Source organism: Neomonachus schauinslandi, chromosome 4 (assembly GCF_002201575.2).
Source record: "Neomonachus schauinslandi chromosome 4, ASM220157v2, whole genome shotgun sequence".
In the NCBI taxonomy this organism is placed as follows: Eukaryota; Metazoa; Chordata; class Mammalia; order Carnivora; family Phocidae; genus Neomonachus; species Neomonachus schauinslandi.
In genome coordinates this window covers 185,706,375-185,717,832 of record NC_058406.1, presented here as the reverse complement: position 1 = coordinate 185,717,832, position 11,458 = coordinate 185,706,375, and positions in this window count along the sequence as shown.

Genomic DNA, 11,458 nt, shown 5'->3' with positions numbered 1-11,458 from the left:
GCATGCTTTCCGCACCACCAGCCCAGACCAGAGTGAGTGGGTGGGTAAAGGAGGTGGTAAAATCAGGACATCTTTGAGGGATGGGATAGCCCTTCATCCAACCGTGCCCGGAGGGAGGTGCCCGGGACCAGACGAGGGGACTGGGAGGCCCAGCAGAGGAGGCTCTGGGACAGGGTTGCCCTCTAGGGGGGTTCCCATGGTCCGAGCCAGGGGCAGGGAGAAGGGAGTTTGGCTCAGTCCAAGGAGAGACGCGTTCACAGTCAGCGATGTACAAAGGCAGTGGGTCATCTGTGGGATGGTGAAGCTCCTGGCCCTGCAGGTAAGCAAGCAGGTTACCTGGTCCTCTTGGGAAGCCTGTCACTTAGGCCACAGAGGGTTCCTCTCTGGCGGCACATGGACCAGAGCACATCTCGCTCCAGCAGCTGGTGCCCCCCACCCCAGGGCCCGCTCCGCCGCCCCTCCTCCCGGCCCCAGCACGGGCACCGGCCTGTGCCGTAGGTAGAACTGAATTTCCAGCAAGGGAGGCAGGCTGACTGTGGTCCTGGAGATGGCACATCCATCTCATTTGACTGTTCTTGGAATGTCAACAATAAATGCCAAGATGAATGATGGATGTAAATATTCCCAGAAAGAGCGGGAAAGCCGTCCTCCCCAGACGCACGAATCCCCCAGGGCTGCGGAGGAAGGGGCCTCGGAGGAGCGGGGGATTTGGGCCGTGGGAGTGTCCAGCCCAAGCACCCCGTGGCCGGGCAAGTCCCTGTCCCCATCCCCCCCCCTGGGACCCCGGGACGAGTCACGCAAAGGCAACCGCTGATGGTGGCAAGGAGGTTTGTCAGCAGCTGTCTACTGAGCACCGACCTTGTGCTCCAACTGTGAAGTCTCCATCTATGTTCACTCATTGCAATAACCCAAGGAGCTTGGAATGTAATAGTTTTCATCCTCATCTCTCAGACGAGCCTCAGAGACACTGGGGACACATCCAGGCTCGGGCCAGGCCTCACAGAGCAGGGCTTTGACTCCAAGTCCCTCTGACTCTGAACCCCGTTCTCTTGGCCACCCCGCTCCAAAGGGAATGTAGCGTTGTTGCCACAGGATTATCCAAGCAGGAAAGGCAATGCACAAAGGGCTGCAGGAGCAGTTAGCTGCTGCCACATAACAACCAGCCCCAAACCAAGTGGCTTGAAGTAAACATCATCCATGTGTTCATACCCTCTAATGGGGGCGAGGGTGCCTTTTAGCTTGGGGATGGCCCAGTGTGCACTAAGGTGCCTCAAGACCCAAGCTATGAGGTACGTCTTTGAAGGTCCCTTCAGTTCTGGCTCTGTCAGGGCGCAGGGCCATATGTCGGTCATCACCCAGCAGGCTAGCCCAGGCGCATTCACATGGGGGTAGCTCCTGGGTTCCCAAGAGCACGAAGACAGGGCACATCCCCCCACTCAAGCACTGTTCAAGCCTCTCTTATGTCACATTTGCTACAGTCCCATCAACCACAGCAGACCAAAGAGCCAAGACCAGACTCAAGTGCTGAGCGATTGGCTGCCTCTTGATGTGAAGAGCTGCAAGGTCACATTGTGAAGGGGCCCGGGTACAAGAAGAGAGGAATTCGGGGGCCACTTTTGGTCTATTACAACAGAGAAGGCAAAAATTAGCCTTACCCAGAGGACTCTCGGAAGGCTTCCCAGATGTGGGGACATTTGAAGTGGGTGGGCCTGAAGAAAGCATAACATTAGCATTTACTGGCACATCAGAATAAGGGGAGAATATGTGCCAGCGCTTGGCGTCAAACCTCATACAAAATAAATTCACATGACACAACGCTTGCTACCCACGTTAGAATTGTGAGGTGTACAACCTGAGCAACTGTACATGGCAGTCCTGCACAATGTCACCAAGACTCTGTTGATGACACAAACATCTTCTGCTCTGTGTGCTAATCCAGAATCTAGCCCTGAGAGAGAAGTAAGATGCCTCCCCCATTTTCACCCAGCTCCAATACCAAGCAGAAACCTTTCTGCCTGCACCATTGTCAGACATTTTTCCCCGTCAGATGAATTGCTCTTTGTCCCCTCCTGGGTTTGCTCACACTCCACAAATTGAAGTTAGCCATTAAGATCCACACAGGTGGCCCCAGCTCCAGCACTTAATCTTATCTACAGGTGTAGAAAGATCCCCTTGGGGTGCTGAATGGGTCAGCCACCTGGCCACCTGCGTCCCCAGGCAATCAGCTGCCAACTGCAAAGAGCACGAAGTCCCTTGTGGCCTCTCTCAGGGGCATCCCTCCTCCCCTTCTTCATCACTGCTGCAGATAGCAGACTGGAGGACCAGCGCAGCCCAGCTCGCTCAGGACAGCAGATTCCTGAGAACAGCAGGCCCACCGCCCACAGCTGGACCCCAGCCCCCCGACTGGCGCTCTGCCATCCCATCTGCCAAGAGTCAGGGTCACAAAACCCCAAAGCAGGAAGAGCCTTGACAAAGTCCAAGTCATGCCCACGTTACGAATGACGAAACTGGAGCTAGAGAGTGGAGGACATGGCTCGGAGCCTCAGAGGGGGGTGGCCGAGCTGGGGTTCGAGAGCCTCGGCTCTTAGCTGCCTAATTCTAAGCCACCTTTCCAGGGCCACCTGCTCCCGGAAGCTCTCCCTGATGCATCCGTCCACTCTCAGTGCCCATCTGTGAATCAGTCCCGCACGGGGACCCTCAGCCCAGGGGCAGGGCATCACCCCTCTGCACGATCGATCGGCATCTGGATCTGTGGAATAGTTGCGGCACTGGCCCCCACGTGAACGAGATGACAGATGCAAAACCCTTTGTGCACTGGAAAGGGCCAACCGGGGGTGACTGGTACGGTGACAGTGAGGACAATGAGGAAGGAGGTTCTGGTAGATGGAGCGGAGTCCCCTGTCCACCTGGAGGACAGACGGGCAGTCCCCGTCATGATAATCACATCAAGGCTCCTGACCCCTGGGATGCCTCCCCGCATGTCTCCAAGGCCTAGGGAGGTGGTGGTGCTGCCCCTTCCATGGAGCCCTCCCTGATGCTTCCTGCCCTGCAGCCTGGCCGGCTCATGTCGGCGTCTGCTTAGCCCCACGTGAGCGTCTAGGAGGTGGAGACAAGTCCTCCTTACTTCCATGCTCGGACACACACACACACACACACACACACAGGTATGTGTGCACGCACATGTGCTCACGAGGGCGTGTGCCCATACACACTCCCCTGTGTACACACACACTCACACATCCCAACTCGGGCAGCGAGGGTGTCACACGATTAGACTACAATCAACCCCCACCGGAGAGAGGGGCATGAGACACAATGATCTACGGTCACTATTGCTTACATTCGGCTTGAGTCATGATAGCAAATTTGTTTTCCAATTTCAAATACCCATCAAAAGAAAGAAGCACTTTTGCCCAGAGCAGAGGAAAGGAGGCTGAGGGTTCCTGGCAAGAACTCAACGACCGTTTGTTGGGTGACCAGGTCTCCTGGGGGCTGCCACTGAAGTCAGGCCCCTCCACTCTCTGCTCTGCACTCAGAGTTCTGGACAGCATCTCTGGGTCAGCCAGGGTCACACAGCCCCCCTGGGGCATGGGGCAGCTGGAGTGACAGTCCTGTGGGCAGAGTGTCCCCGAGGAGCTGGCAGGCGGGAGCCACGTCAGGAAGCGGTGGAGGTGAGGGGGGCCAAGGGACGGAGGAGGGGAGGCACCCAGAGAAGTGAGCAGAAGGAGGGCCATCCTAGCTTCAGAGCTGGACAAGCTCTTCCCACTAGCCATCCACTTGTTCTGAGTAATGTGTGTGGGGTCACCTCGAGCAAAGAAAAGGCACAAAGCAATTCTGTGACTCACCTCAAGATGTGAGGTCACATTGGAGAATGAGTCAGCAGACAATCTGACATGGCAAAACCCACTTTGGTTTGGTCTTCGTTGAGAAGGCCCCAGGAGGCAGGTGGGGGGCTCTCCTGTTCTCCAGAGGAAGGGCCGGAGGAGGGCCTTGCAAAGCCAGGAGCTGTCCCCAAGGAGCCCACAGGAGACCTGGGGCCAGACGGGCCAAGGAGAGGCAGAGAGGCCATCAGAGAGAGACGAGGGGGAGCAGAAGCAGAAACCCCGCAGCAGAGCAGGAAAAAGTTGGTCAGAGCTGTACCCCTGAAGTCTGGAAGGAGTCAGCTGGTGCTGGGCTTTTCTGGAATCCCATGTGGGTGCAGCTGAGATGGACAGGGCATGGCCTGGGTCCCAGGAAGGAGGAGGTGCAGGGGGGAAGCAGGTAGGGTACGGTGGGGGGCGGGGGGGCACTGGCTGGTGCCAGGCAGAGGAATAGGTCCTCCCCCTGGGCACGGCCTACAAGGACATACTCATCCTTTTAACCTTACACCCCACAGCGTGCCCTGTGCACCTACCATGTGCCGGCGGCGCTCAGGGGTGGGCAGAGGTGAGAGGCCCTCCCCCCACACACACTCCCTTGCTTGCCCTGCCTCTCTCCCCGCCGCGGAATCCGAGCTCATCGGCTTGCTGGGCCCTGCACGTCACTCCACGCACCTGTTTATTCTGCTCACTGGCATGCCCTACTACCCTCCTAGCTCCTGGCTCAGTGCCTGACACGGGATTGTATGGCCCAAGACCGGCCCCCAGAGTCGGGCAGCTGGTGGGCAAGGCAGTGCCATCAGCAGGAAAGGGCACTCACTGTTCCAGGCTCCCTGCTGCAGATGTGTGGGACAGAGGGACCTGCTCACCCACACAGGTGCCAGGGCCAAGCCTCCTGAGGAAGTGACCCTGGCGCCAGGTGGCACAGGCTGGTCTGTGTGGACAGAGGACGAGGGACCGTGTTGGCGGCAGAGGGCTCAGCTTGGAAGGAGGCCTGGAGGCCTAGGGCAGCCTGCCCACCTCACGGGGCTGCAGAGGAGGGAGCGAGGTCTCCGTGGGGACAGCAGGGGCTGGGCAGGCCCACTGAGTCACAGGAAAGAGGCACACATCCTGCACTTTGAGCCCACGCTGGGGCCCGAGCAGGGCAGAACCTCTATGGACAGGATGGGGGATCTCAGAATGTCGTACCCTGAAACTGCCCAGGAAGGTGCCCCTGGCTTCTCAGTGCAGCTGATGGCAGAGCTAACAGGCCTGCCACGGAATGACCCCCGGGGGGCCCTCTGGATCCACTATAGGGATCCCGCTGAGGGTCTGTGCAAAATGCTGCTTTCTCTCCTGGAGGCCCTGGTTCTGGACATGCTGCTGAGGCTGCAGGGACCAGCAGTGACCAGCAGTGACCAGCAGCCGGCCAGGGACACACGGAGGAAGGGGCTTTCCAGGGTGAGGCAGACCCGCCAGACCTTCCTGAGGCATGGCCGACAGGCCAGGACATGTCCCCAGTTCCCAGGGACCCAGGCCCGGGGGGTGAGACACCCCTGGTCCTGCTTGCCAGCTTGCAGGGGCACGTGTCCCAGAAAAGGTGGTGACGGAGGCAGCAGAGTCCCCCTGCCTCGCCCCCACCCACAACTGCAGGTGTGTCTGGCCAGTCAGGAGAAACAGGGAGGCAGGTGGGGCCTGGTGTCATGCCAGCCCCTCATTCTCCGAGGCGGAAGCAGGGGGCCAGCACCTGCAGGGTCCTTCCTGCTGCACCACCTCCAAGCCCTGTGCTCTGGGAGCCACTGATCAGCCTCCGTGTCCTTGAGGAAGCCCCCAGGCTATGCGTCAGGCTGGCAGAGGCGCCCAGCACAGCGCAGGGCCACACCTGCCCAGGGAGGGGCGCCCACCCGCCTCCCAGAGGGCCCCTGCCTTGCCTCCGCCCCCAGCGTCTACAAGGTGCCTGCTCTGAGTCACAAGCACACTGGCATACGGTGCACAGACATGGGGACCCCCCCGACACCCTAGAAGGACACCTCGGGCTGACTGGGGGAGGGGCTTGGGGGAAGGACCAGGACGCTCCTCAGGAGGCAGAAGCACAGAGGGGAAAGCCGGGCCCACCGCCACCCCTGCCATTCCAGGCCCCGCGCTGGCCCCTTGTCCTTGAAGCCCGTGGAACAGCAGTACAGACGGTCCCTGGGACCCCCAAAGCTTAGGCCTGGGTGAGGAGAGGACCCCCGATAATCCAAAGGGTGGGAGAAGGGAGAGGAGCATGCCTGCAGATGCATGGGAGGGGCAGGGGCTGGAGTGAGGAGGTCAGGGTGTCACATGGAGGGCGGGGATGGCAGCTGGTTGGGATGTTGGCCCTGGAGAGTTAGGTCCAGGGGTCCAACCGGAGCTGCAGACAGGAGAAAGGGCCATGTTCAGGGCCGTTTCCCTCGCCCTCCTCTCTCCCCAGCCCTCCCATCCCTCCCGCCAGGGCAGGAGGATGAAGCCGGAGCGCCAGCCTTAAGCACACCTCTGGAGCCCCTAAATCCTGCTTGCACATTCTGTGCCAACTCCTGCAGCCCAGCTAATGGCCCCGCCAATGCGTCTGGCTGGCCCCAGGGAACACTCACTGGTGGCACTCAAATGTTAAGTGAGCCCCAGGCCCGCCTCCTTCCAAATGTCACTTTCTAGAGGGAAGAGCCCGAGCCAGTGCCGCTCCCACCCCCAGGGCCAAGGACCTGCAGCAGGACCCCCGCAGTGCCTTTCCCAGTGCCTCTTCCTCATTTGGGGGCAGAACAGGGTTCCAGGGCTCCCCCCTTGGACAGCCAACTGCAGTGCTGGGCACTGAGCATTTATCAGGCACCAACAGAATGCACCACGATGGTGTTTAATCCCCGCACAGCCTCAGCAGAAGGTGGTGTCCCCACCGGCAGCTAAGGAAACGGGCCCCCAGAGGCAGTCCCTGGGTGGGGCCGCAGCGTCTGTCTGCTCCCCCATCTGCCCAGGGGCTGCCAGGGGAGATGCCCGGTCACTTCTGGCCGCCCCTGCTGACCTGCCACACACCTCGCCAGAGCGAGGAACCAACGCCATGCTGGTTCCATCACTGAGCTTGGCCGAGTGCGACCCAGGAAGGCCTCGCAGGAACGCCGCCAGCTGGCGCCCTCATCCCCACCGTCCTCCGCCTCCACGTCCGGCACATGGGGCGCAGTAGGTTCTGCTCCCCCTGCTCCAGAGCGTGAAGGCCTGTCTTGAAACGGAAAGCACGTCTCTGGTGCCTCCTAGAATTCCACTGTCGCCACCTCCCTGGGGCCGGACGCTCCTGTCTCAGCCGCACGGACAGCTCACCCCTCACCGGCCAGTCCTGGAGAGACCGCACAGCAGGCCGGCCCCACCGAGGTCCAGGCGCCCACGTGGTAACTGGCTTGCTAGCACCCCCTGCTGCTACTTCCTGGGATCCCACACACCCCAAAATAAACCACATGCATTCAATTCCTTGCTCAGAGTGTGCTTTTAGGGGCCACCCGGCCTCGGAGAATGACCCTCTGAGGCATCTGCATTTCAGTCGGGGAAACCAAAGCAGGGAGTGGCAGAGTGACAAGGCCCACAGCCAGGAAACGGTGGACGCTGGGTGCTGCGCCTTGACCGCGAGGCTGGCCCTGCTCTGGACACAAGGACCAGTGTACTTGCTGGTCGCCCAGCACCCCACTTCCATTCCAGCCAGCGCGTCCCGGGAAGGAGGTGCCGCATCCCGTCCCGCATCCCAGTTCCTCCAGGGCGGCTAGAACCAAGGTGTGTGGTCAGTGCTTCGAGGAGGTGGGGAAACAGAACCACCGTGCCGCCCAGCACGTCCACGGCTGGTGTGCACCCAAGCCGTCTGAAGACATTCGTCTGCCCAGAGACCGGCCCGCGGGCGTCCCTGGTGGCACAGCCCCTCCCAGGCAGGGTCCAGACGCTCCCGGTGGCCGGCTGCTGACCCAGGCCAAGAAAGCCGCGGCGTGCGCACAGGATGGGAGGTCGCGTCCTGACACCTGCTGCACGTGGCTGAGCCTGGAGACCATCACACGGCGTGGCAGAGGCCGGTCACTGCAGGCTACGTGGTGCTGTTTCCATCTGTAGGGAACATGCAGAATGGGCAAAGTCACAGAGGCCGTCAGCGGGTTCGTGGCTGCACAGCAAGTGGGGGGCCGGCACAGGGAGGCTCACGGAGGGGAGTCTCCTCTTGGGGTGACGAAACCATTCTCAAACTGCCCGTGGTGACGTCCACCCAGCTCTGGAGATGCTAAAACCCACTGACCTGGGCCCTGGGGTGGGCGGACTGGATGCTGGAGTCCATCTCAACACAGCTGGTTTTTTAAATGGTCACCAGCTTTCTTCAGTCCAGCCTAAGCCGTTTTTCTTCGAAGTTAGCCAGTCCTCCTCCCAGAGAGGTCTGCCAGGCGAGTGGCTCGCAGTTGCGGCGTGAGCCGTCCGGAGCTGTGAGCCGGGCCCCCCAAGCTCCTGCGGATGCCCCGTGGGCTCCATCCCCAGCAGCGCGGCCACCCCGCGAGGCCCACAGACACGCTGCGCCCGCCGTGCCGGGGGCCGGAGGGGGTCCTCTCAGGACGCATGCTGTCATCCCCCCCGCGGATGGGGGAGGTCGGTGTGACTGTACAAAGAGGGAAGGAAAAGATGACTAGGTCCCCCACGAAGGACGATTGAGGGTGTTGCTGCCCGGCGGCTGCGGCTCTGCCCCGGCCCCGGGCCGGGCGGCTGTGGGGGCTTCCGAAGGATAGCGTCCCTGTCACCAGGGCAGCGGGCGGAGCAGCAGGTGGGGCACGCAGAGGAAGGGCCGATGGGGGACGTTTCCTCTTCATTTGTCCCCTTTCATGGCTGATTTCCGCCTCGATTTGGGTAATTACTTGCTACTTAGCATCATTCTTTCCCTCATTCAAGGAGGGTAAAAACACCCCAGAATCTCGGTGGGGGGAGGAGACTCAGACTTTGCAGCTGTTCTCTGCAAGGGGCGGGGGGCTCTTCAAAGTTGCTCTGACTGCCATCCCCTGAGAGCAACCCGGTCGTCCTCACCACATGGGGCTCTCTGGAAGCTCTCGGGTGCCTTGGCGATGTTCGGTCCCAGACACAGGCCGGCAGGTGGGTGGGCACCAGGGCAGGTGTCCTCCCCAGACAGGGGAGAAGACGCGGTCAGGGAGGGCATGCTGGCCGAGGCCACGGCGGGCTCTGCTCACCCTGCCGTGAGGCACACAGGTCGAGGGCACCACCTCCGCGTCAGAGGAGTGGAAGCCCAGGCCCAGAGGGTAGGGGGCCTCCACGCCGAACGGGGCCCGGTGCTGGGCAGAGCCAGGAGCACGCTGCACCACGCGTTTGCCCAATGTTTGCCAGGCACCGGGGTGGGCCGCAGAGAGACAGACTGGGGCGCAGTGTGGAGTGAGGCCTCCAAGGGGCTTCAAGCCTGGGAAGGGAAGAAAGCAGTCCGAAATCACGGCTATGTGGCTGCGGTGCGTGGGCACCGACAGACAGAGCAGAGCGCTGGGGAGGCGGAAGGAGAGGCCCCACCGGGCACCGTGCTCGAGGAAGTTTCCTAGAGAAGGTGGCATCGGGGCGGGTGCCAGGCAGGCTAGGATCACAGAAAAGGGGGTCAGTGGAGGGGCGGCCAGGTGGAAGGTATGGCTGAGACAAAGGTGTGGGGCTGGGAAGGGGCAGGACGGGATTCAGGGAAGAGCCATAAGCGGCGGAGCCCATCTGCCCGGGGCCCAGCCTCAGCCCAGCCTCCCTCTTCCAGGAAGCCCTCCCACGACCCTTGGGCTGCACCAAGCACCCTGCGCCCCTCCACACACCAGGGCACCCTGAGCTCCATCCAGGAGGCTCCTTACGCGTCTGCATCTGTACTGGGGCCTATCTCCATCGGGAGAGGAGAGGGTCCCCGAGGCCGTGTACTGGCTTCCTGGGGGGCAGTAACAAAGCACCGCACCCTGCGCAGCGTTACCTGCAGACCCAGACTCCCTCACCGTGCCGGACACTGAAGTCTGAAGTCCACGTGCCAGAAAGGTGGCTCCTTCCGGAGGCTCTGCTGGAGAACCTGCTCCTGCCTCCTTGCCATTCCGGGCAGTGGACACTTCGTTCCAGTCTCTGTCTGTGTCCAGATTTCTCTCTTCTTACAAGGACACCAGTCACACAGATCGGTGGCCCACCCACATTCCAGTCTGGCCTCGTCTGACTTGCTTCCTGATGCACAGAACCTATTTCCTAATAAGGTCACATTCACAGCTACGGGGTCCAGTGCTTGGACACAGCTTGTGCGGAGGGCCCAATTCAATGCACAACAGTCAGGGGGCTTGCGTACCTGGCTCGGGGGTGCCCACTGACCCGGGCCACCTGGAGCACTGGCCCCCAGATGTTTGATGATTGACTCATAGACCAAGTCCACTGTTCCCACCCAGGGACACAACTCCTCTGCACCCTTTACGCCAGACCCCCCTGTTCACTGGCAGCTTGTTTGAATATCTGAGTCTTTGGGGCAGACTGGGGTCCCCACCCACACCCCTGGAGGGAGGTGACCCCCACGCCCGCTGCCGGCTCCCTCGGAAGACTCCAGGCACGGACTCTCCAGGGAAGGGACTGAAGGCACATCGCCAAACAGACTCAAACCTCCCCCGAAAAACGTGCTGAACGCCAGAGCAGTGAATATGATTTATTAATCTGCCAGGAACTTTTCAAGATTTTAATGTGGTATTTAGAGTCTATTTAACTGGGTAACAAAACCCCCAGCACCAGAAACCGTAAATAATTATCACATCCATCGGGTCTTTCATGTGTGGACGCGGCGTCTTCTTCCGAGCCACTCTGCGGCAATTTTGTTGCTTCTCCCTGCATTTGGAACAAGTTCCCAGTTCATCAAAGAAGGTGCCAACCCAGGGCTTCAGGAAGTGCCAAAGACGGACCCCTGCAAGTCTGTGATTAGAATACAAGAGGGAGGATCAAGGTAATTAATTTTTTTTAACTTAAAAAAATTTTGTTTAGTTTCTCCATCAGCTCCTGCAAAGCCGTGTGAATTATATCTGCTTATGTAAATAAAGCTAACGGGCGATTACATTAATTAGCAGCATAAAACTTTTGCTCATCTGGCTGGAGATAGCAGGTAGTTGGGGGAGAGGATTAATTTCTATTTTAATTAGAAATTTACATTTTCGGCAGCTTGGCCTCCAGCAGTGAACAACGTCAGTGCCCAGTGACTGATTACAGTTCCTTCCAAAAGAGTGTTGGTGTCCGAAAGGGCACTGGGGGGCATCTGTCCCCCAAACGGACTCCTCGTTCAGGTCCCCAGCCGGCATAGAGCTGGCTGATTAAAAACAAAGTGGCAGGAGGAGAAAGGCCCTGCATGGGGCTGGTTCCTTGGGGGTCTACCCACCCGCCTGCCATTTCTAGCAGACAGGAGCCCTTGCGGTCTGAGCTGTCGTGGGAGGGATAGGAGGGCAAAGGTGACGCTGTCAGGGAGGAGGCAGCCGCTGCGGGGTCCCGTGATGCTGCTCCCTTCCCCACTTCCCGTCCCCCACTTGTCTCTAACAGACTCCACTGGGAAAAAGGCAAGCAAGGCGAGACAGGCGGGCCCGACAGCATCTTCAGGGGGTGAGTGCATCCTCAGA